Source organism: Globicephala melas, chromosome X (assembly GCF_963455315.2).
Source record: "Globicephala melas chromosome X, mGloMel1.2, whole genome shotgun sequence".
In the NCBI taxonomy this organism is placed as follows: Eukaryota; Metazoa; Chordata; class Mammalia; order Artiodactyla; family Delphinidae; genus Globicephala; species Globicephala melas.
In genome coordinates, this window is record NC_083335.1 from 91,956,281 (window position 1) to 91,982,561 (window position 26,281).

A 26,281-nucleotide genomic window follows, 5' to 3' on the forward strand; every position below is an offset into this window, starting at 1 on the left:
AAAGAGAACGTATTAAAGTTTTGTATATGTAAAATGTATTTAATCAAAACCCAAAAGACTAAATAGAATCATCTAGGTAAGTGCCTGGCCCACAGTACATGCTCAATTAATGGTAGCTGTTGGTCTTATCATCGTCCACAAACATTTGTTGAGTGCCTATTATGTGCAAGTCATCATATTTAGGCTGCATCGGGAGGCAGAGAAGCACAAAACAAAGTCCCTGCTCTCACATGCACAAAAAAAAAACCCCAAACGCCCAATGGCAGTGTTTACTTTGGGACCAATGAGTGCTATAGAAAATAAAGACTTTAAGAGTTGAAATGAGAGAGATCATTTCCAGCTGGCCTCTTCAGGGGAGGTGGGGCTCGCAACGAGGCATTGAGGAAAGGGGAAGATTTCAATAGGCAGAGAAAGGGGGAAAGAACATTCCAGTGGCAAAAAAGAGCTTGGTTCAAAGGGCAGTGCGACTTGGTGGGCATGTGCAGAAGATGCTGAGCGGACATTTGGCCCCGCGGGCCAGGCTGCGGGATGCAGTCGTGCCGGTCCCAGGCGGGCCATCGCAGGCCTCCCCTCCCACAACTGAAATAACACAATCTCTGGCCCCATCCCTTCTGGTGCTTGGAATGGGGCCAAGATCGACTTTCTCAAAGATTCTTGACCCTTGTGGACCAAACGTAGAATGGGAAGAGAAGCGGCCACAGAGATTGAAAAAAAGAAGTGGATCCTCTCCCCCAGCTGCTGGGCCCAAGTATATGCAGGGCACATGCTGGGGATGCGGGTGGAGCCAGGTGGGGGGATGCGTGGCAGCGTGGGTCTGGGGGCGCCGTGTGTGTGTGTGTGGACTGACGCGTGAGCGTGCACGTCGTTCTGACAGGCGGCATTTCCTGTGATTGTGTGCTGTGATCTACGGGCTTGAGTTATGAGTGCAGTGTGTGCTAACCGCATTCCTGAAGGCTAATCTTTCTGAGCCACTGAGGAGGAGGCAGAGGGGAGCGGGAGCAGCAAAATATCTGTCCACGGAACACACCCTCTGCCTTCCTAGTACTTCTGCTTGGGATGAGGGTCCCAGGGAGCGTGGGTGGCACCGGGAAGAGGCAGGGAAAGGTTCACACAGGGCACTGACACGAGCAGGACCAGAGCTGCCCCTGCATCAGCAAATACCGCACCGCGGCTGTGCACTCCGCCACCTATAAAGCACCCTGACATCTTCCTGGATCTGGTGCCTGTGTGTCTATATACGCAGTGTGTATGCAGAGAGCTAGAGATAAACACTTTTTTAAAAAGTTAAAGCTTGATTAGCTGAACACCACGAGGCCCTGGGAAATTGAGTTTTAGAAAAAATTTGGATAATTGGAACAGCAGAGAATATCAAGCACGTTAAATACACAAGTCAGCTGAGCACAGAGTTTATGGCAAGCTCTGATTAAGACGAAGTTTCTGATAATCAGAGTTTTAAGGGCAGAGGCTCATTTGAATTTTTTCTGTCGAAAAGAGAGATTAGATATCATGTGCACGGAATATCTTGTGATATTTTCCATTCTTCCCAACCCCGCTTGAGTCACAAACATGCTTTTCTATGTATGTATTTATTTCGTAAAAAGTACTCTATCCTTTGGTCTGCCCCAAACTACCCCAAACAGGACTTGCCACAGATGTGTTTATCAGATTGTACTGCAAACGCTCGGAGAGGGCAAGTCTGCCTAACGTCTAAGTGATTTCAAAATCAAAGCCATCCCAGACACACCAGAAGCCTAAAGCAGCCAAGAGATAGGCCAAGTTTATAAACTTCCATAATATGTTTATTGCACGGATGGCAATCACCCAATATTCCTGCCCTCCTGGGTCTTAGATCAGAATAGTTCCACAAAAAGAAATCTGTGTTTGACTGCATTTAACCAGTCATAATTCCAGATGTCTGTAATATTCCAACACCAGGCGTGGGGATGGGGAGGAAGAAAGGAAGCTGTTGATCATTCGGCGACAGTCTCGTAGTCTGCGGTGGCTTGTCTAGCGGGGCTGCTTGTGCCGTTTCCTCCTGTCCCTAAAGGAGAGGTGTCACGGGAGCGGTCATTGTATTTAGGGCAAGTCGTTGTCCGCAGCCACAGGCAGGCTTTTCTGTCCACCTCTGGAAACCCAATGTGTCACATCAGAGATATAATTTCTTAATGAAATGGCGAGAGTGTACCTAATTTATGCCAGGACGGAAAACGCTGACGGGGCAGAAAGGACACTTGTTTCTGCTGTAACAGGGAGCACGTGTGGGCCACGTCACTCAGGAATGAATCAGACCAGCGTCCTGGGGCAGTCTGCTAAGAGAATTGCCTCCTTGCGAGCTCCTGTAAAGTGTTAAAGATATTTACTGCGTGCATACATGCCGGTCCATTCCAACCCTTTCACTGGAACGCAGACTTATGTGAGTTCAATCCTTTGTCCCAGACCCCTTCCTGAGCGTAAGAAAAGTAGGATGGTGCTATAGAATCATCAGTGCGATTCATTCTGCCCTTTCCTCTAGGGCTTTTCTGGCAAACATTAAACATCACGAGGGACTTCCGTGGTGGCACAGTGGTTAAGAATCTGCCTGCCAATGCAGGAGTCACGGGTTCGAGCCCTGGTCCGGGAAGATCCCACATGCCGCGGAGAAACTAAGCCTGTGCGCCACAACTACTGAGCCTGTGCTCTAGAGCCCACAAGCCACAGCTACTGACCTTGCGTACCACAACTACTGAAGCCCGTGCGCCTAGAGCCCGTGCTCCGCAACAAGAGAAGCCACAGCAATGAGAAGCCCGCGCACCGCAACAAAGAGCAGCCCCCGCTCACCGCAACTAGAGAAAGCCCGCGTGCAGCAACGAAGACCCAACGCAGCCAAAATATAAATCAATAAAATAAATAAACATCATGACACCCCATTCAAGGGACGCGAAGTACTCATTTCACAGACGGTAAGACTGACACACAGGTTTTGCCTCCGTGACACCTTATAGCCAACGGGATAGATTTTTTTCCCTCTCCGGCAAAGTGGGTGTGAGATGCATTGATGAACTTTTAAAAATTTTATTGAGGTACAGTTGATTTAAAATGTTGTGTTCATTTCTACTGTACAGTAAAGTGATTCAGTTATTCATATAGATGTGTATCTTATTATGTGTATGTTCTTTTTCTTTTCCATTATGGTTTATCACAGGATACGAATACAGTTCCCTGTGCTCTACAGTAAGACACTATTGTTTATCCATTCTATATATAATACTTCGCATCTGCTAATCCCAAACTCCCAATCCATCCCTTCGCCACTCCCCCTCCCCCTTGGAAGAGATGTGTTGATGAACTTAACCTAAGGCTTGGGTATGGTGTCAAAGAGGTCAGGGCTTCTCCTGACGGTCGTGGGGCTGCGGCGGGGTCTGGAAGTCTGGAGCCTTTGTTTCCTGCTCAACACTGGGCCAGGAGGCATCAGTCATGGCCAGGTGCAAGAGAACTTTCTCTACGCCAGAAAGTCTCCAAAGTGGGGGCACACACACCCTAAGTGGCACACAAGACAATTCTTTGAGGGGTAGTGTTCATGGGTTGAATTCTGTCCCCCTCCCCAAAATTCATATGTTGAAGTCCTAACCTCCAGGACCTCAGAATGCAACCTTATTTGCAGATAGGATCTTTAAAGGGGTAATAAAGTTAAAGTGAGATCTTTAGGGTGGGCCCTAAAAAATATGACTAGTGCCCTTATAAAGTGGGGAAATTTGGACAGAGATACACATAGGTGAGACAATATATTTCTGTTGTTTAAACCACCCTGTCTATGGTACCTCGTCACGGCAGCCCAAGCAAACTAACACAGATAGGAAGAAGATACTAGAACTTTAGAATTTCTGTTTATATCATTTGCCATGTCACTTTGCAGTGCTTCCCACTGTGGGGGGGAATATACTCCCCCCATGCCAGTGACATTGCACTCGACCAAAGGAGTATTAGTGGACGTGGCTTGTGAACAGGGCTGTAAACGTGTTGTGTGGTGTGTGATTTGCCCTCTTGAGCTTCTGCCGTCACTAAGAGAAGAACAGGTCCCAGGTGGCTACAATCACATCAGCCTGGGCTCCAGACCTGCACAAAACCTGCAAGCTGGAACCAAGCCTGGCCAACCTGCAGCCTGAAGTCGCCCAGCCCAGCCAAGATCCATTAAGACCCCGCAGGACCAGGAGCGCCAAAAAACCATAAATGCCTATCGTCGTGAGCCGCCGAGTTTCGGAGTGTTTGTTTCGTAGCATCATCGCAGGAAGAGTTGACTGTTACAATGACCAATACGCAACATGTAGATTGACCACATGGCCTCACTCAGGCTGAATGTCACTGCTTGGCATCCAGTGTGACAGGCAAGGAATGCCAAGGGAAGAGGGACAGTCCTGGAACTTGGCTGGCATCCGCCTCGCGTGATCTTTCACCTCAGTAAACGGCCTGTTACGAGTGCCATGTCGAGTGATTTGCAAATTATATGATCTTGCTCTAACTAAACTAAACTAAACTAAACTAAACTAAACTAAATCACAAAATGGGCAAGGGGCTTGAAATGCCTCCTCTAAAGAAACCATGGCTTGCAGATAATACTATGAAAGCAACCATCAGCTAGGAAGGAACTGGTCAGCTCCGGGGTCCAGAGCTCTGCCAGCCCGATTAGGAGGAAACACCGTGATCTGAACCAGATTTGACAAAGAGTACGTTTTAAAAGTTTCAGACTTCAGAAGATCATTTGAGATGCAGATTTTCGACTTCTATTGTTAAGAATGGGCCTCGCACACATATATATGGCCTTATGCTCTTAGCAGAAAACATTAGCACATGAATGTGATTTGTAAGTAAATAAATATACTCCAAATGTGCAAAAAATGATCACTACTCGGGTCAAGACCACTTGAAAGTCGCTTGAAAGTGAGTCCAGCCTATCAGACTGATTTATTAACCTTTTGGGCGAGTTCATTGTTTTTAATGTTGAGGGATTATTAGGGTGCCATCGTGAACATGGGAAAGACCCGTCCCCTCGAAGTGCAGTGTGCAGAACCCATGGGCCCTCCAATGTTTGGCTGTGTTCACCCTGTTTCTAAAGCCTGGGGGAGAAATTGATGTCACGCGGAAAGTGAGGACGCACCTCAGTGCCGGGCCTAAGGAGGACCTTCCAGAGCGGGGAGCTGCCGCGCTGTTCAGCAGAGAGGGTGCCCAGGGCAGGGGGGCCCTGCTTTGGGCCCAAAGACTCCTCCCAGCTTCAAGAAGTCCTGAAAGGGCCCAGCTCTGCTGCCCTGTCCCGACTCCAACACCACCATTCAGGGCATGGAGACAAGGAGACACACCCCACTCCCAACCAGAATCTCACTCTGGGCACAGACACTGGGCAGCCTGACTTCATGCCCAACTCTGATTAAACCAGAAAGTGTCAAATAATGCTGACCACTCCCTGCACTCCAGAAAATAAATATCTTCCTCCCTTGAACTCTTTTGAGCTGCATCGTTTCTTTTTCTTTTTCTTTTTGTTTTGGCTGTGCCGCACAACTTGCAGGATCATAGTTCCCCACCCGGGATCAAACCTGCACCCCCTGCAGTGGAAGCGCAGAGTCCTAACCACTGGACCACCAGGGAAGTCCCTGCATCGTTTCTATCTTCCCTACAATGCTGACCCCATTCTGTCTTCAAGTATTGTCACTTAGACTTCCGCATGGGTGCGTCCCGTCTCAAGGATGTGGGCCAGGCCTTACGGAGGTGAGGACCCCATTTTATATTCCTTTGAGTGTAGAACCTATTTAGGGAGCTGGGTGCATGAGTCCCTGGGTTTCTCTCTGGGCTGCTGTGAACATAGGGCATTGCGTGGGTTATGGGTGGAGGGGAGGGTACTGTTTGACCCTGAGGTCTCTGTTCTGAAGGATTTTCATCAAATTCATGGGAGGCCACCCATGCCCGGGCATTACTATGAAGAGACTGGGACAGAAAGGACGAGGAGGTTATACCAGTTGGGGCTGGAGCAGGGACGCAGACCACGATGAGGATTATGGAGGAAGGGCTTCATAATGGAACAAGAGCTGACCCCACTGTGGGAGAGTCTGGGAAAGGAAGGGTCCAAAGGCGAGGCTGGAGGGTCCAAGGAGAGTCACTAGCCAGCCCTCCTGCAGCCAGGCGCGAGCAGCTACCAGAGCAGGGCCACGAGGGGGAGTTGGGGGAACAGCCCACAGAAGATGTGTCTCTACGTCTGGTGGCAGGCCTGGCATGGCTGTGGCTCAGCAAGGCCTGCAGAGCAAGGACAAAACGGCCCCTTCCGGCGCCTCCTGTCTTTTATTGCATCTAACCATGATGGCCAGAGACGAGTAGCAGCTGCTTCTCTGCCACCTTCCAAATGTTGTGCAAATTTCTCTTCTGATCACCTCTAATGTGGAATCATAAAAGGAAGGGAATTCTGGAAAAGGCTCCAGCTTAGCTGAGGTGACACGACACAAAACCACCACAAGATTTGAGCTGTCACAGGGTCCGCCATGGCTCTTCTGCACAGCTCCTTTAGAAGTGAGGAGTACACTGCTTGTCCTCAAACATTTCTGTGCCCCAGGCTTGGCAGATGGACTGGGCTCACGGAGGGAAAGACCTTTATGGGACAGCACCTTCCAAATCTCACCAGCAGGTCAAGCTCGACACTGTCCTGTTGACCCCCTTATCACTCAAGAAGAATGATTTCAGCTTGAGAGACTCAGAGAGGAAAATAGCTAAGGGCCTATGGCAGACTGTATTTTCCAAAGAGGGACTGAACTGTGTCCCCGCCCCGCCCCCCCCCCCCAACGAATCCGTATGTTAAAGCCCTAACTCCCAATATGACTGTATTTAGAGATGGGGCCTCTAAAGAGACAAGTAAGGTTAAGTGAGGTCATAAGGGTGGGGCCCTAACCCATTAGGATTGGTGTCCTTATAAGAAGAGGAAGAGACACCAGGGACTTGCACACACAGAGGGAAAACCACAGAGAGGGTGCCTGTCTGCAAGCCAAGGAGTGAGGCCTCAGGAGAAACCAACCCTACCAACACCTCGATCTTGAACTTCCAGCCTCTGGGACTGTGAGAAAAGAAATGTCTGTTGTTTAAGCTACCCAGTCTGTGGTATTTTGTTATGGAAGCCCAAGCAGACGAATATGGCCACCACACTATCTCCCATCCCACAGGCTCTTCTTCAAATGTGACAATGACACTCCAATGACAATACTTCCGATGGTGGTGTCTACACCCTCTTGCCTTGAACCTGATCAGGCCTTCATGACCGCCTCAACCAACAGAATACAGCAGAAGTGAAGCTATGTGACTTCCAAGACTAGGTCCTAAAAATGCCATGCCCTTCTACCTTGTTCCCCCAGGACACTCACTCTTAGAACCCAGCCACCATGCTGTGAAGAAGCCAAGAAGCCACAGGGAGAGGCCACGTGAAGAGTCCACAGCCAACAATCCCAGCTGAGGTCCCGGCAGCAGCCAGCATCGACACTAGATGTGCGATCGAGGGAGGCTTTGGGTGATTCCAGCCCCCAGCCATTGAGTCACCCCCTACCCTTTGAGCCACCCCAGAGGCCATTCTGTCCCCACTGGCCACGTCCAGACTACAGATTTGTCAGCAAAATAAATGAGTTGTTGTTGTTTCAAGCCACTGATTTTGGTGTGATTCATTATGCAGCAGTAGATGACCAGAAGAGAGGTCCTCAGAACAAAGGCATGACCGCCTAAGAGAAAATGGGGCCAAGCCAATATATAGGCTTGACCTATTGTGGGGGGTACTGCAGTGATTTCAGACAATCAAAGCGGTGCAAACCTCCGGCATCAATGCAGAAAAACAGGCTGTCAGATGAGCGGTCCTCTGAAGCTCACACCCACTTTACGATTCCTATTCATTTTCCGGCAACTCTGAACATCTTCCCAAGGAGATTTTTTTATTCACGTTGGTCAAGCTCTGGACAGAGTTTAAAGGAAGCGTGTATACAGAAAGAAAATGGTGGAATCGGGAGGTTAAGCTGGAGGCTAGAATAATTAAAGGTTAAACTCCAGGTTTGCATTTGGTATTTATAGAATTTTCCATGCTTGGTGTGAGGGTTTTAAAACCAGGCTGAGCAGGGAAGCGCCTTTCAGCTCTTAAAGGAGGGAAAGGATTCTAACACAAGGAATCCAACCTGCCTAGTTCAAAGTTTTAAAAGGAAGGATAATTAAGCTGCTTTGTGGCTTCAAGTGATGCTGGTAAGGTGAACAGGGCTGGGAAAGGAGGCTCTGTGAACAACACAAAGCCAAACAAAACATTTTCTTTCCCTACCCGGCACCCAGGGCTGTCAGCAGCGGTTCCCTGGGTCCTCGAAAGCGGTTTTCTGCCCCTGCTGCTCCCTGCTCTGAAGGCGCGTGAGTGTTGTTTATAGCGTTTGACACGAGCCAAGGCAAGCATGGGGCAGCAGTGTTCCGGCAGGCGCATTGTGGGGGTTACCAATGGATGCGCGCGAAGGATGTGGGTGGAGGCGGAGGTAGCGGGGACCCGGCACCCGGTGCTGGCTCGCGCACAGCTGCGCTCTGAGGCTGAATGCAAACTCCCCGGAATGCACTTCTGCTTTGCTCCAAGCTTCCTCTCGCCTCCTTTATCCCCCTCCCGTTTTCAGTATAGAACTTCAGAGAAACTCCTCTCTCTATCTTTCAGCTTGTTGTTATCTGTTTGCGGGACATGGTTGTCTCTTTTTGTTTCCTGAAGCTTTGATGGGGCTGGGGATGAAAGGTCAAAGGAGGCGAGGCCAGGGGTGTCTGCACTACAGGCTCAAACTGCTTCTCCCAAGAGTTTTCCAAATGCATCCTGCTCCCAACCTTCAAAGGATGCGGGGTGCAAAGGCTTGTGAGAACTTGTCTAAACTGGCACTGCATTTCTTTGTGAAAATCTAGTTACTGAGACAGGCTATAATGCAGCTATTCAGAAAGATGATTATAAAGACCATGTGGCAACATGGAAAAGGCAGGCGTGACATAACATTAAACGAAATAGTAGAACTCCAAACTGTGCCTGAGGTACTGTCACAACTATGTTCAAAGTGGATTAGGAGCAGGGACTCAAACAGACACTTGTACGTCAATGTCCACAGCAGCGTTATTCACAGTAGCCCAAACGTGGAAACAACCCAAGTGTCCATCGACGGATGAATGGATAAACAAAATGATCAAAAATTCCTCTTTGACCTTAAAAAGGAATGAAATGTGGAGACCTGCTACAACACGGATGAAGCTTGAAGACGTTATGCTAAGTGAAATTAGCCAGTCACAAAAGGATAAATGCTGTATGATTCCAGTTATACGAGGCCCCTGGAATAGTCAGATTCAAAGAGACAGACAGTAGAATGGTGGCTTCAGGGGCCGGGGGGAGGAGGGAATGGGGAGTTGTTGTTTAATAGATACGGAGTTTTTTTTGGGATGATGAAAAAGTTCTGGAGATGGATGGCGGTGATGGTGGCACGACATTGTAAAAGTACGTAATACCACTGAACAGGACACTTAAAAATGGTTAAGATGGTAAATTTTATGTTATGTATATTTTACAATAAAAAAACTGGGCTTCCCGGGTGGCGCGATGGTTGGGAGTCCGCCTGCTGATGCAGGGGATGCGGGTTCGTGTCCCGGTCCGGGAGGGTCCCACATACCGCGGAGCGGCTGGGCTCGTGAGCCATGGCCGCTGAGCCTGCGCGTCCGGAGCCTGTGCTCCGCAACGGGAGAGGCCACAACAGTGAGAGGCCCATGTACCGCAAAAAAAAAAAAAAAAAAAAAAAATTAACTTTTTTTTAAAGTGCATTAGGTAGATTGGTGACTGCCAGAGGCTGGGAGGAGGAGGGCATAGGGAATAACTGCTTAATCAGTACAGGGTTTTATTTAGGGATGATGACAATGTTTTAGAACTAGATGTAGATAGAGGTGATTGGTTGTACAACATTGTGAATGTACTAAACACCATTGAATTGTTCACTTTAAAATGGTTAATTTTATGTTATGTGCATTTCATCTCAATTTTTTTAAAAACTGGATTAGGAGGAGACTGAAAGGGAATGTGGAAAACTGAGAACTGTTTAATGCGTTAGGATGGTTAGGACTATTGGTGGATTCATTTTGATTTCTGAAAAAATGGTTAAAATACAGTTTGTGCAATGTATTTTTTACATATTAAAAAAAACTGTCAGGTAGAAAATCTGTCACAAAAAACAGAATATATACGGGATTAACATATACACGCTACTATATATAAAATAGATAACCAACAAGGACCTACTGTATACAGGGAACTGTGCTCAATATTTTGTAATAACCTATAAGGGAAAAGAATCTGAAAAAGAATATATACATATGTGTGTGTGTATATATATATATAAAACTGAATCACTTTGCTGTACACCTGAAACTAGCATGATATTGTAAATCAACTACACTTTAATAAAAAACAAAACACGGGAATTGCCTGGTGGTCCAGTGGTTAGGACTCCGTGCTTTCAGGGCCGAGGGCCCAGGTTCGATCCCTGGTCAGGGAACTAAGATCCCACAAGCCGCATGGCACAGCCAAAAAAAACCCAAAACAGACCATTAATCAACTAAAGCAAAGTCTCTTACTTTTTCTTAAGATTTGTGGGGCAAGATTGTACAGAGAAAAACCATAAGGAAAGAGAAATTGAGGACTGGGCTAAGATAGTGTTTGTCACTTTTTAGTATGTATTAATATATACTATGTGTCATGTATTAATGTGTTAATAATAAAGAATATATATTAATATAAATCAATAATAAAGACTATAAGAGATAATCACAGTGAGTCCTTACCAATCAATCAAATATATATATGTTTAATATCCAGTGTCCCCAGCATGACGCTGGGCCCTGTGGGAGGCCCAGAAGATGAGGCAGAGTGTCCTTTTGGAGCTGACACTGTAGGGCTAACTTGTACGACGCTGATGACAAGTGTGTGAGGTCAGAAAGAAGCTGAAGCAGGCTGCCTAAAGGGAGTGGGGACACCTCAGCTGGACTTGGAGGGATGGCAGGGTCTGCACAGGCCAAGGGCAGAGAGAGGTCCTTCTAGGTGTGAGGGGACAGGCAGCGGGCAGGAACGCCAGTGTCTGTAGTCAGGGAAGGAAGGGGAGAGCAGAGAGGTGTGCCGGGCGAGTTGAATGAAGCCCAGTTAAAACACCCCCCTTGAGGGGTAAACACCATAGACAGTGGGGAGCCACGGTTGGCTCCTACGCAAGGGATGGAAGCCATATTTTCAGATGGGGACTCTGCCAGAATGACAGTAGGCCTTGGATCCCCTTTCCCTTTCACTCAGGGGGCCCAGACAGGCCAAAACACAGCCAGACACCCCCAGCCCTGACATGGATTACAGTAGCAGCAGCAGGGAGCAATTCTGGAAACTCTGTTCTCTCATTGATGGTTTCTAGTTCCTCGTCCCCAAAGGGAACACTTTTAGAGAAAAATGATATGTCTGGTTAAAGACTGAGGATTGAACACATGCGTCCATCCCTCTGCTCCAGGCCAAAACTTCATGAAGATGATAGTAATGGGATTTTCAAAAGGCATTCACCTGCAAGTATAAAGGGAACGGGAAAGGAGAAAAGAGCCAAGAGTTTTGGAAGCTGGAAAGCAGAAGGTTGTTTGGTGACTAACTTACAGCAGGGCTGAGAACGCTGAAACTCAAACTGGCTGTGGGGAAAGCTGAGAAGCGGCCTGAATGGATGGCATCGCAGAACCTCTCCCCGCTCCAAAGACTCAGAAGTGGCAATGCCAGGCACTTCTGGAAGAGGAGGTGAAACTGGTACTAAGAACAGGAGGATCAACTGAAAGTCCATTTAAGAAGCAGTCAGATGTTCGGATGCCTTTCCCTGTGCTGTGAACCTAAGTGACTGTCCCTTCACTCCCTCACCCTCGTCTCAGACAGAAGACTGGACTTTTATTTAGTATCTGGAGAGGGTTTTAAAAAGGGTCTTTGCATAGAAAACAAACTTATGGTTAACGAAGGGGAAAGGGTGGGGCGGGGGATAAATTAGGGGTTTCGGATTAACAGATACACGCTACTGTATATAAAACGGATAAACAACGAGGACCTACTGTATAGCACAGGGAACTATATTCAATATCTTGTGATAACGTATAATGGAAAAGAATCAGAACGTATATAAAACTGAATCACTTTGCCGTACACCTGAAACTAACACAACACTGTAAACCAATTATATTTCAATTAAAAATGAAAATTAAAAAAATAAAAATATTAAAATTAAAAAAATTTAAAATATCTCTATTTTTGGATAGAGATATAAAGCATAGTTGAAAGTAGGATGCCCAATTGAAAACAGGGAGATTAGATACAAGTCTTTTTTTTAATGAACACTGTACCCCCAGCCAAGCTTCCCTGCTCATTCAACTCCCAGAAACTTGATATTCAGGCTTGGACCCTCTAGGAAGGAGATCGAATACCGACATCAGAGATTTGCCAATTAAAAGTCTTACCTAGATCAGCATAGAGTGGTGGTTCTCAAACTTTAGCCTGCAGGGGCTTCCCTGGTGGCGCAGTGGTTGAGAGTCTGCCTGCCGATGCAGGGGACGCGGGTTCGTGCCCCGGTCCGGGAAGATCCCACATGCCGCGGAGCGGCTGGGCCCGTGAGCCATGGCCGCTGAGCCTGTGCGTCCAGAGCCTGTGCTCCGCAAGGGGAGAGGCCACAACAGTGAGAGGCCCGCGTACCGCAAAAAAAAAAAAAGGAGTTTTAGAAAGAGAGACAGAGGGGAAGGAAGCATCAAAGAAATAATTCAAGAAAATTTCCCATCCCTAAGGGACACAATCTTACAGATGGAAAGGACCACAGAAGTATCTAACACAATGGATGAAAACAGACTCACATAAATACATATCATCATGAATTTTTAGAACATTGGAGACAAAGACCCTTAAAGCTTCGAAAGAGAAGATATATACTATATACAAAGGATTGAGAACATTCCTGGCTTTGGACTTCTTAATAGCAAGTCTGGAATCTGGGAGAAAATAGAAAAATGCCTTTCAAAATTCTAAGGGAAAGTAATCCAATTTAGAATTCTATATCCAGCCAAACGATCGGTTAAGCGTGAGCACAGAAAGAAAACTTCTCTGACATGCAAGGTCTCACAAAGTTGCTGCCTGTGCATCCTTTCTCAGAAAGCAACTGGAGGAGATGGTCCACCAAAATGCTGGAAAACATCAAGAAAGGGGAACACGCGGAATCCAGGGAACTGGGGATGCCACCCAAGATAGAGGCAGAGGGAATTTCCATGATGAAGGAGGCAACCTCAGGGTGACGGCTGAGCTCCAAGCATAAGAAGCGACCAGCCTAGATAGGAGCTGCTCAGAAGCCTCTTGATAAGCCAGGAAGAGGGACTTGAGGTGTCCGGACACAGTGCAAATCTAGTAAATTGAGAAAGAGTGTGGGTTGCAGCAACCTTCTTAAAGCAGAGGCAGCCAGAAAGGTGGTAATAAAGCTCGGTGACTACAGCCTGAGCTGAATTCCAATTTTCCATACAAAGATGAAAGGTCCTGGCTCCCGCCTCTGCCTCCCTCCACCGACAGCCACATCCCCATGCATATTTGGGAAGGCAGAAATATCTAGGCCAATTTTATCATACTAAAAAGGAAGAAGAATCATCGAAGTTCAAACTCTCCATCATCAGACGATCTCAGAGTCTCCCCGATGTGAAATTCCAAATGTCTGGGTCCAGGTGCTCTCATGTGTAGAAGGGAAACTGGTGGTTGGCAATGTTCATTGTTTTATTGAACAAGAACTTGCTTGCTGGGGTATAATTAGATGACACAGATTCCTTTTTCATTTTTTATAGGGAAGTATTTTGCCATTACCTCGGAGCATAGCATGATATGTTTTACGGCCAGGGATTTTTTTCACTGTGTAGTCTTTCTCTCAGCGGTTTATTTAAAGTCAAAATGACACCAAAACGGAGAGCGAGTGGTTTGCGTTCTCACCCCAGTCCCACCCCAGAGCTGCAGCACAGGTAAGTGTCTGTCACCTTGAGACAGGCTGGGACCTAGGACCCTTTGCTGCAGTGCTGGCACCTGGACCTTCGAGCAACAGAATACAAAAAAAAAACTATAAGGGGCTAAAAGTAACTGCACGCATGCCCAGTTGGGGCAAATTAGGAACAACAAGATACAAAAAGAGCAAAAACCCAAGTGCCACTTCTGAGGTGTCAGGAGCAAAAGCAGGGGACTGTGCGTGATCCCTGAGCACAGGACCGCCAAGGGGGTGGGCAGACCTCCCAGGCCATCCCTCTGGCCCGACCCCTGGACGCGCCCCTACCCCCACCCCATGTAAGGAACCAGCTCATCCCCCCAATCAGGGAGCCAGCAAGGACACCTGTTACTTGTTTTCGCTCCCTCGTGCTGCAGCACGAGTCCCATTAAAGCCTCGCCTGAATTCCTCCTATGGCCTCTTAACAATTTCTATTGATTTAAAGAGTCCAAGAACCTAGGTCGGTCACAACCTAACACACTTCCCTTCGGTGGAACTGGCCACCTTTAGTGATTCACCTTAGGTAATGCAGTCCCATTCTGCAACTTTCGTGGCATAAAATGTAGGACTAATCAGGATAGGAAGATATCTCAACAGGTTGAAAGAAATAACAAGTCCTCTGCCTGTGGCCTAAGAAAAAAGGCACCAAAACAATCCATCCCATTGCTCCATGATACAACCAAGAGTCCTCCAAAGGAGACAAGACCCTGTGGACCAGGCTTTGGTCCCGCCCTGCTGCCTGTCATGATGCGCCCACCCGCCATGATGAACAACTGCCCGACACCCACTGTAAGCTCCTTCTGGGAGTCTGGCAGACCCTCTCCAGCTTCCCCATCCCACACCTCCTCTCTCCAGACCAGGGGTCCCTTCCAGACTGAGTCCAGACAGGCCAGCAGCACTCCTACCTGGTCCCTGTGCCCCCTACCCACTTACTTAGGTACCTTTCTCCCAGGATCCCAGGACTGGTCACTGCCCATCTCTCCTGGCACTGTGGCCAAGGGAGGGTGGAAAATATAGATGATTTCAGCTTTGAATCTGAGCACCTAGCAGAGTCTGGCATGGAATCGTGCCTAATAAATACTTGTTGAATGAATGGGTCAATGAACAAAACGAATGTATGGATAACTATGACTTAGGGGCTTTGGTAAATGCCAGATGAATTTCTTGTGTCATGTGACCGCCCCCAAAATGCTAACACCAGAGGCTTAATGCTGCAGAGTCGCGGTCTTTGACACTCCACTGGGGTGCACCAACAGCTTTCATTTCTGCCTTATGTTTTTAGGATAAAAAAATCTACATAAAGTCATAATGTAAATATGAGTGGAGATTAATTTCTTTTTATTTCTAGATTAAAATCAATGTGACTAGTCTCTATGTTTACTGTGCAGATCGCCACTTAAGGATACCCTTACCTGGCCAGTAGGACTGTGAATCGCAGTCACGGGTGGCACGCACGCGGCTTCAGGAGAAGGGCAGGAGGCCCACTCCGTCCTCCACTGTCAGCATGTTGTGACGCATTGCGGCTTACAGGTGCCTAGTGATGTGGATTTACTGATCATATGACCTAGTTTTAGCTTAACTCCCAAATGAGCCATAGGGCTTAAAAAGATTCCTGCGAAGAAACCATGTGTTAAAAATAATACTAATAATACAAGCACGCTTGAACAAGATGGAGGCCGAGCAGATGTTTCTTCTACTATGAGCTCTTTGTCAGCCACATCATGTGGCAGAAACAGCCATAATCTAATCAGATCTGAGCCGAAGTCAGCCCCCAAATTGAAATTATCAAGAGACAATTGGAAACATGAGTTTCCCATCACCGCTGTCTTAATGACAAGCCTGGCCTTGAGTGTATATGGTATATGGGGACTATCTGGTGAACGTCACAAGCCTCCAGAACAGAGGTCCTTAACCATAAATAAATACATCGGATTACAAAGGAAACCAAGGAGGTTGAAATCTTTATCAAATTATTCAAACAAATTTGTGTTATAGATACGTACGTATGGGCTTCTTTAGTAAATCGTTAAGTAACAAGATCCGTGGCAGATCTAATGACTACCATCATTTCACAGTGTTGATGAGCATATGTGATATTTTAAGATATCTGCTAATACTACTGAGACTTGTTGCCTATGTAAGTAATTGAAGGAAATGCTAAGTTGTAGTTAGAGGCTAGTGAAAATGGAGATGCCGTGTTTCCCCCATCGAATTCACAAACCCTGTGAATTCTATCCTTGAACCGCAAGTCAAGAACTGCGGTCTAGTGCGGATCAAAGGCTATTGGTCCCATCTCGCACAACCTTGTTACCAGGTGTTCTGTTAACAGAAATCACACATAAAAACGTTTATTACAAGCAGGCACAAAAACCAGTTACGCAATCTGGCTAAAAGCTACGCTGGATATAGAAGTGACCATATTTAAGTGGCAGGATCCGACTAACCCTCCGGTTAGAACAGGCACAATGTCCTCTGTTAGGTGGCAGGCCACAGGAGTAAACGAAGTCTGTGGCCTGGGATGCCACACCCCAGGGTATTTCCCCTCTGGGTTCCTCACATTCACAGACCCCATTCAGGCAGCAACAGAGGTGCTAGTACAATATTTCTTGCCAATCCCCATGTCTTTCTTTTTTTTGAAGTACAGTTGATTTACAATGCCGTGTTAGTTTTAGGTGTACAGCACAGCGAATATATATATATATATTCTTTTTCAGATTCTTTTCCCTTAGAGGTTATTACAAAATATTGAGGACAGTTCCCTGTACTCTGTAGTAGGTCCTTATTGGTTATCTACTTTATTTATAGTAGCGTAGCCAAGCCCCATGTCTTGAAAACCACTTATTTTGTCAATATAAACTTTTTTCTAACATTTAAGAATGCTAATCAGTGAACCCTCTGGTACAGATTTAGATGGCGGATGTGTAGTAGGTGTCTTTGGACTGTGGATTTCCGATTCAGGTTTTTCGAATGTTAACTAACCATCCCAGAGGTGTGCATCCTTCATTAGTGTATTTCAAATGGAAACCCACCTCTTCTACAGTATAGATTTAAAACAAGCTATCTATACTGAGGCACTTTGTTATGGACTGAATTGTGTCCCCCCCACACACAAATTCGTAGGTTGAAATCTTAACCCCCAGTGCGACTGTTTTTAGAGATAGGGACTTTAGGGAGATAATCAAGGTTAAAGAGGTCATAAGGGTGGGGCCCTAATCCTATAGGACGGGTGTCCTTATAAGAAGAGGGAAATTTGGACACAGACACACAGAGAAAGGGGAATGCGTGTGAAGACACGGGGAGAATGCCATATGAAGACAATTTCTGACAATTTATTACATCTCTTAATTGCTGTGGGTCAGGAATTCAGAAAAGTCACAGTGGGGACAGCTTGTCTCTGCTCCATGATGTCTGGGGCTTTGGTTAAAAGCCATGAAGTCAGGGCCTGGAAGATACACTTCCATGATAGCACACTCACATGGCTGGCAAGGTGGTGCTGGCTAGTTGGTTTCTCACCATGTGGATCTCTCCACAATGCTTCTTGAATGTCCTTACAACGTGGCGCCTAGCGTCCCCCAGAGCAAGCTACACAAGAGAGCGAGGCAGGGCTTCCCTGGTGGCGCAGTGGTTGAGAGTCCGCCTGCCGATGCAGGGGATACGGGTTCGTGCCCCGGTCCGGGAAGATCCCACGTGCCGCGGAGCGGCTGGGCCGGTGAGTCATGGCTGCTGAGCCTGCGCGTCCGGAGCCTGTGCTCCGCAACGGGAGAGGCCACAGCAGTGAGAGGCCCACGTACCACAAAAAAAAAAAAGAGAGAGCAAGGCAAAAGCTGCAATGCCCAGCTTAGTGATTATAGACAACAATACTGTATTATAAATTTCAAAGTTGCTAAGAGACTAGATCTTAATTGTTCCATTAAAAAAAAGAAATGATAATTATGAGATGTTATAGAAGTGTTAGCTAATGCTGTGATGGCGATCATATTACAATATATAAATGTATAAAGCCAACATGTGGTACACCTTAAACTTATACAATGTTATATGTCAATTATATCTCAATATAAAAGAATTCTTTAAAGAAAGAAAGTTGCAATATCTTTTATAACCAACCTCAAAAGTCACATGCCAGCACACCTGCAGGAGTCTACAGGTCACAGTAGATTCAGAGTGGATCCACCCTGATTCAGTGTAGGAGAGGATTGCACAAGGACAGGAATACTAGGCGTGGCTCATTGGGCCCACCTTGGAGACTGGCTTCCACACCTCCCATCACCTCTATATGTGGATAATGATGCATAATAATGACAAGGACAGAAGGTCAGACATGGCTCTCCTACTCATGGCTTTTGAGAAAAATCCCAGCCAAGAAACATTATCTTAAAAGTTTCAGGATGTGTCTTCCCCTTCTCGTATTCATCCACTAGGGATCTAGACTCATCATCGTTACCATAATAACAATCATTATCTTTGTCACTGTTGTCAGTTACTGAGCATTCAACTATGTGCCAGGCACTGTGTCAGGTGTTCTACAAACATTATCTCCTTTAGTCTTGTCAAAAATCTTGGAAAAGGAAGTATGATGAGCCCCACTTTACAAATGAAGAAAGTGAGATTCAGAAGGTTAAGAACTTCACACCTAGCTAGTAATGGAACCAGAATTTGAATACGGGGCTCTCTGGGTCTTTGTTTTCTGTCACACTGCCTCCCTGTCTGTATTAGGGTTCTCCTGAGAAACAGAACCAATAGTGTGTGTGTGTGTGTGTGTGTGTGTGTGTGTGTGTGTGTGTGTGTGTGTGTGTAGAGAGACAGAGATTTATTTTAAGGAATTGGCTCACATGATTATGGAGACTGACAAGTCCCAAGATCTTTAGTCAGCAAGCTGGAGACCCAGGAGAGCCAATGGTATAGTTCCAGTCTGAACGTCTTCAGGTTCAAAACCCAGGGACAGCCAATGTTTCAGTTGAGTTCAAAAGCAGGAAGAAACAGATGTCCCAGCCAGAAGGCAGCCAGACAGGAGGAGTTCCCCCTTACCCCCAGGAGGGTCAGCCTTTTTGTTCTCTTCAGGCCTTCAACTGATTGGGTAAGGCCCACCCACATTACAGAGGGCAATCTGCTTCACTCAGTCCACCAATTCAAATGTTAATTTCGTCCAAAAACACTCTCAGAGACTTCCCTGGTGGTTCAGTGGTTAAGAATCTGCCTTCCAATGCAGGGGACGCAGGCTTGACCCCTGGTCGGGAAACTAAGATCCCACGTGCCACAAGGCAACTAAACCCATGTGCCACAACTACAGAGCCCACGCACTCCGGAGGCCATACGCCACAACTAGAGAGAAGCCCGTGCACCACAAGGAAGAGCCCGTACGCCACGACGAAAGACCCTGTGTGCCGCAACTAAGACCCAACGCAGCCATAAATAAATAAATAAATAAAAACACTCTCAAAGACACACCCAGAATACTGTTTGACCGAATATCTGGGCTCCCGTGGCCCAGTCAAGTTGACACCTGCAATTAGCTATCACACTGTCCTCCATGAACACAACTTGCTTATCCTTGCACATTTTTAGTTTGTGAGACCAGTCTTGCTCTTGCTTGGTCTAAATTTTATGCTTTAAGGAGTCCTGCCCTCACCCATACATAATTCATGTATTTTCACAATTTTATTGATGTTGATAATATCTCCTCTTAAATTAGGTGGGGGAAAATAGAAGACAGAAGGAGTATTAGGGTATCCTAGTTCTAAATACTTTTTCTTAATAATTTGGGGAAAAATCAATGCAAATACCTTAATAGGAAAAAAACAGGAAAATACTTTAATAGTCTACGACAGTTTTTAAATTATAAAGTGCATCAGAATCACCCATGGACCTGTTAAAACACAGATGGCTGGGCCCCACCCCCAGAGTTGCTGTTTCAGTAGGTCTGGGATAGGGCCTGAGAATTTGCATTTCTAACAAGTTCCCATGATCCTGATTCTGCTGGTCCATGACCACATTTTGAGTAGGAAAATGCTAGGGGGAAAAGCGTGTCCATAATGTGCCCAAAACTGATATGGCACTCGGGGACCTGTGTTTCTGCTATCTTGGTACACTTCACCATTCTATGCCACCTCACAGTCCCAGATGGCTGCCTGAGCTCCAGCCATCAGGACTAGATTCTAAGCAAATGTTAGAAGGAACAGAGAAAGACCACTCCTTTTAAGGATACTTCCCACTTCCCAGAAGTTGCATGCAAGACTTCCACTTACATTCCACTGACCAGAACTTAGTCACATGGCCACACTTAGCTGCAAAGGAAGCTGGGGAAAAATTTTTTTTTCTCCAGGAGGCTACGTGCCCAGCTAAAATTCTATTACTTTATTACTTATAAATAGCGGGGAGGAGGGGAAGAGCTATTTAGGGACAGTGAATGGCCTCTGCCATGGGGATCTTACAGCTTGTTTGGAACACAAAATAATTCGTTCCTCTGTCAGCGTGTAACTTGGGCCTACCTTCCCTTCTGAGGCAGCGGCACAGTCCATGCAGCTCAATAAATAGGACTTAGAACCTTGCAAAGCCTAGTGAGTAAGGAATTACCAGTCTGGCCTATGTCACATGTTCTCCCTGCTAACTGCTAGAAGAATGAAGATGGAACTCCAAGGCTAGATACGGGCATTCCCGTGTTCCCTCTCACTGGTTTGGTTAATTGGTTATCCTGTTAACTGGCAGAGGTCTTGGTTTCCTCTGGATCGCTTGCCTTCTGAAATCCGGTAAGGACCAGACGTCAGCAACTTTAGGGGTGAATGTCCTCTGGAGGAAAGACCTGGAACTCCAGCAATGCACATAATGACACACGCTTGGTTCTAGAGAGGACATAGAATAAACAGGCTTTTAACAATCCCCATAGCCGTGCCAGCCAACAGAGGTTTTTCTAAGACCCCTCCCCCCACCAAATTCTGGGCTCCAAGGTGGAGGATGAGCCCACAAGATCTTGGCTGCTAAGAGGAAAGGAAGCGTGGGAAAAAAATGCTACCAGAGTCAAAGCCCAAAGAGACATTTCCTTCAATGTTTGACTCAGTGGTTTAATTTTTAAATGCAGCTCTGGTTGATAAAACTGAGATGCAAAAAGAAACTGTTGTTCCCTGATTAACCCTTCTAGCCACTGGGTGCCACTATTGATTTGTTTGGTTAACCAAACTGTAAAAAAACACTTTACTATGGGGCGGGGTGGGGGGAAGGGGGGCGGAATTCTCAGTGTAGATTACTTTGGTAAAGCAGGAAGTGAAAGCTGGACAAAAAAAAAGTCTGTATGTGTATATATATATATTTCCTTAGATGTATGTTGGTTATTTTTTTCTCCTGACTTCCTCTCACCAGACAACAACATACTTTTATTTCTCTGTAGTATCTCCTCCTTGATCTCATAATGAATTTCAGAATAATGCTTGAGGTACTGCTTCAAAAATTATATTTTGTTTCCTAAAGTCCCTTCCCGCTCTCAAAAAAAGAAATATGTACAAACTCTACTGCTTCATGATGTTTGAAATCATTGATACACGTCATCATCATCAATAACAAATGTTTATGAAGTACCTACTATGTGCCTGGGGAATAGAAAAACCAAGAGGTTCCTGCCAGCAAGGGGTTATACTCTCTCTATTCAAGGAAATATGACATACAGTCAAGCATATAAAGGTAGGGACTTCCCTGGAGGTCCAGTGGTTAAGACTCCGCACTTCCACTACAGGGGACACAGGTTCGATCCCTGGTCGGGGAACTAACATCCTGTATGCTGCCTGGTAAGGCAAAAAAAAAAAAAAAGAAAAAAGAAAAAAGGATAAAAAGGCAAATAGGTAGGCAGGTAATTGTGGCCAAAACTACAGGTTGCTTATCCAAGGGTCCGTTCTCTCCTTCTATGCCCTCAAGGTCACTGCATCTTCCTCGATGGCCAAGCCCAAATTTTGTTCTGGTGTTCATCCTGCAGTGTGATCAGGGAAGGGGACCCTCTCGCATTCTTAGGGGGTGAGTTATGCTTGATCCAAGCCAACCATGATGACCTCATATTCTTTACCAAAGATTGGTGGAGCACAGCCTTGTGACCCAGTCCTAGACAATGAGACTGGAAGTAGAATGCACTACCCACAGAAAAGGAGGTGTCAGTTTCTTTAAACTGAACCTGTGATGTCTGGAATTGCTTTAGTCATCTTCACACCATGAGGATCGTCACCTCCAACAAGCAGAGGGTAGTGGAGCAGAGAGATGCTACCCCCGCCCCCAGCCCACCCCCCAAAGTGAACCTGCCTCAGGAGCTCTCTTGTGAGACGCAGTCCCATTTTGTGAAGCCACTCTTAGCTGGGTCTTCCGTTCGTCGCAGCTGAAGGCACCCTGTCCGAAGCAATGGCCATGTATGCTGGCTGCGTCACATACGTTAGCTCACTGCTGTCCATCTGCCTGCGAGGAAGACATTATCAAGCCCATTTTAGGGATGAAGCAATGGAGTCTGAGAGGTTAATACCACATCCAACGTCACACTGGTGGAGCCCTATTTTAAGCACCATCAGTGCTCAATAAAGGTTCAATGGCGGGGGGATCCATGGCCCAGCATGGGGTGCAGCTGAGTGGCTGAAGGGCACAGCCACTTGGTGGCCGGGAAACACAATCGTCTGTGGGACGCACCCTGTCCCAACCTTCAGACAATTCCTAGACCCTCCAGCCTAAGCATCTCCCAATTCATGCCAAACAACAGTTTTCTGGGTCTCACTGAAAAGCCTCTAATGGAAATCCAGGGTGAAGACTACCCTTCTGACCTGGAAGTCCTTCCTAAGATCTGACCTCAGACTCCCCCGTGGGAGAGCACAAGACAGCCCTGCCCTCTTCCTTCTCTTTAGCAGGAAGGAGAAACTGTGGCCTTGGATTCAGCACCCCGCCCTCCAGGCAAAGCCGCGACTGTGAAAAGAAATCTCTTTGGAGACAAAGACTGCCGGCTCCCTGCGGCTGTCAGCACCGAAAGTCCGGGAGCTCCGTTTCCAGCGTCCTTCACACTCCTTAGCCAAATGGAGAGCCCGCACAGCAAAGCGATGCTCGTGCTTTCCCTTTCTTTTGTTCAGCGTCCATTACAGGACGGTGATGACTGCTCAGCGGGCACACTTCTCTCTGGCTCGCCACCCAGCTCCGAAGCTGGGACTCGAGGGCTGTCCTTCACCCGGCGCCTCACCGCAGCCCATCCCAGCCAGCTTCCCGAGGGCGGTGTTCTAGGCGAGGAAAATTGCCCCCGAGATTGCTTAAGGCCCCTGGGGAAATGACAAGGAGAAATTAATCTTCCATTGCTAATCTTCCTACACGGCTGGATCAGAACTGTTGCCTGCAGGAGATCGTCGCCTGGCTCCCGCGGGGGCCCCGGATCCGTCCACACTGCCGATGGGCAGGGGGCAAGGCAGAGGAGGTCAGAAGGAGGCCCGGGGTGTGGTTCTCACACACCTTGCCCTGTGTCCCCCTGCCAGAATTCTCCACCGGTTTGAACCCAATCACTGATATGTGACCTTGATTGTCTGCCTACACTTAACCCTCCAGGTGCACAGGATCTGGACCCCGTTCCAGCCTCCACTTAGGGGCGCTCCGTCTGGGCTTCAGCAGCCCACCCCCTTCACACCCCAAGGCCTGGACCTGGGCCAGGCCCTCTGACTGGAGTCCTTATTTGTCACAGGTGTAATGACTTTCATGTCCTTGTCCCTGGCAGACCATGAGGACAGGTGCCTTATCTAATTTGCCACTGTACCTCCAGCACCTAACACGGCGCCTGGTATGTACTGAATACTCATAAATAGGTGTTGGGTAAAGGAAACTGTTCCTGGAGCTTCGAATGTGCAAAGCACTGCCTTGGGCACTGTGAATGAACACATAACTTTCATCATCATCATCATCATCACGGCTAATTCACTTAATTTGCACCAATGGCACCAAGGATTAGGTACAATGATTCTCTCCATTTTACGGAGGAAGAAACTGAGGCACACACACGTTAAGTACCTTGCTCGATGCAGGTCATCCATTCCAGAACATATGTTCGTGGACCCCTATGCGATCACGCCTCCTGAACTATAGGCCCTCTTGGGAGGTTCCATTGCCTCCAACTAGACTGGGCCCCGTTTTAGGACAGGACAGGCCTTCCATCTCCTTGGTACTTTCCCCTAGCCCGGAGCAATCCAGGCTCTCAGTTAGTGCCAGTGAACAACTGTACGCGATTCAGTCCAAAGAAATCCCAAGGCTAGTTTTCACGGGCTTGCTTTCTAAGACAAAACGAGACAGAAAGTAAAGAAGAAATGTAAATGACAGGGGAATCAGGGAATTGTCCCCCTAATTGGATAGATTCTTATCCTTTCGCTTCAGACCTTGCTCTCTCTGTAAATCTGAAGTAAGAAAGAAGGAAACAGAGGCTGGAAGGTGAGTGACGCAGGTCAGAGACTTGCCTGTGGTCTCCGAGGCCACCTGCATTCCTCAACCTTTAAGCCTGAGAATTCCCAAGAGGAGCCTCGTCCATCCCGCTTGGGAGAAGCCGTGGGATTTGGAGAGAGGCAAGAACAGGAGTGGGAGTTGGCGGGGCAGGGGCGGCTGTGCTGCTCCAACATTTGCCAGCCTGCTGCAGAGCAGCTTGACTCACCGGCTCCACGACTTGAAAATCTAGGTTGCAGCCACCACTGACCTTGGCACCCTGAGCAACTGTTATCAGTTAGGTCTGCATTAGGGTGCAAGTAACCAAGCACTCCGTGAACGGCGTCCTCAACAAACCCGGGGGTTATATTCCTTACAAAAGAAGAAGTCTAGAATTAGCTGTCTATAGATGTGAGCTCGGTGACTTAATACATAAGGGACACCAGCGTTTCTGTTATCCTCTTGGCCTTCCCTTCTGGCCTCAAGACAGCTGCGGCAGCTCTAAAAGCGTGTTCATGGTCAAGGCAGGAAGGTGGGGGAGGTATTCCAGCACCAAAAATATCTGTTCCTTTTATAAAGAAGTGAAAGCTTTCCAAGAAAGTTTCCAAAAGACTTTGGCTTATGAGCCAATACCTGGCAGTGGGTCACGTGGCCACCTATAATTGTGCCCTTTCGCCTTACGTATCGGGGAAGGGGGTCGGGAATGGAGAGCTGGCCGAGGTTCCCCCCAAAGCAGAGCCTGAGATGAGAATTTGGGTGCAGGTCGCTTATTGGGAAGGTGACCCCGGGAAGCACGGTGAGGGAGTGGGGAGGTGAGATAAAGAGGAGAGCGTATTCAGGGGGTGTTGATGAGCAAGTTACCACTGAGGGCAGCTGCTCCACCCCACCCGGGAGCCCCTGAGAGGCCATGTGGGGCACACATGAGAACACATCCCCCGTTCCAAACACCCAACTTGGGGTAGCAGGGTTGAGAATTTCCCCAGGATGCTAACTCCATGGCATTTCCAGGTTGCATGCTTCCAGCAAGATCCCTGATGCCAAAGAAAGTCCATAGGCTGAGAAGAAAAGAGAGACGAGCCCTGCAGGCTTTCTAGAAAGAGCTCAGCGTACCTGCAGGTGAACTCAGAGGCGGGCTGAGGGGATGCGGAGATGGGCATCAGTTTTGCCAGAGTGACTCGTTGGTATCCCCTGCTGTCCCTCCTTAACTGCACACCTCAGGGCCCAGTGCTTGGTGACCATGCCAGGGGCCCTCCCTTCAGCCCTCTCCCTGCTGGGTCCTTCTCTATATCCATCCTCTCCCCTCCACCACCTACCCTCAGATTGGCCCTTTGGTACTCCAGAAAGAGTGTGATGAACTTACACCAATATTGTAACAATATCTCAATAACCACAGTGTACACGAGGCTCCTTAGAGTTCACCATGAACCTTTACACCCATTATATTGTTAAAAACTCACAACGTTGCCTAGCAAGGAATCTGAGACTCAGAGAAGTTAAGTAATTTGCCCAGGGATACTCAGCTAATACACTGACCAAACTGGGTACCTTCTAAATGCTAATACTCCAAATATTAAGCTATTCCTACCTTGCCACATGCCTTCTGTTTTCCTGTCGTGAGTAGGCGCTCAATAAATATTTGTGTTGAATGGACTTTTGCACCAAAAAAAAAATTGCTAATTGTGGGAACTGTAGACATCAAAGAGTCCGTTCGGAAACGTGTTCTAGAATAAAATCCAAACTACTGATCCTAGCCAACATGGCCCCGCATGGTCTGGTAGTTACCCGCCTTTCCTTTCATCTCATCTCTCTCCTCCTGTCTACCTGCCCTCACTTCC

The 26,281-nt window shown here is 47.3% G+C and overlaps 1 long non-coding RNA gene across 1 annotated transcript in view; it reads right to left on the reverse strand.

Annotated features, from left to right (window-relative positions):
- Window positions 1–26,281, reverse strand: part of LOC115841177 (uncharacterized) — a 74,751-nt gene that overhangs the window by 31,632 nt on the left and 16,838 nt on the right. The gene's annotated exons all lie outside the window — the stretch shown is intronic.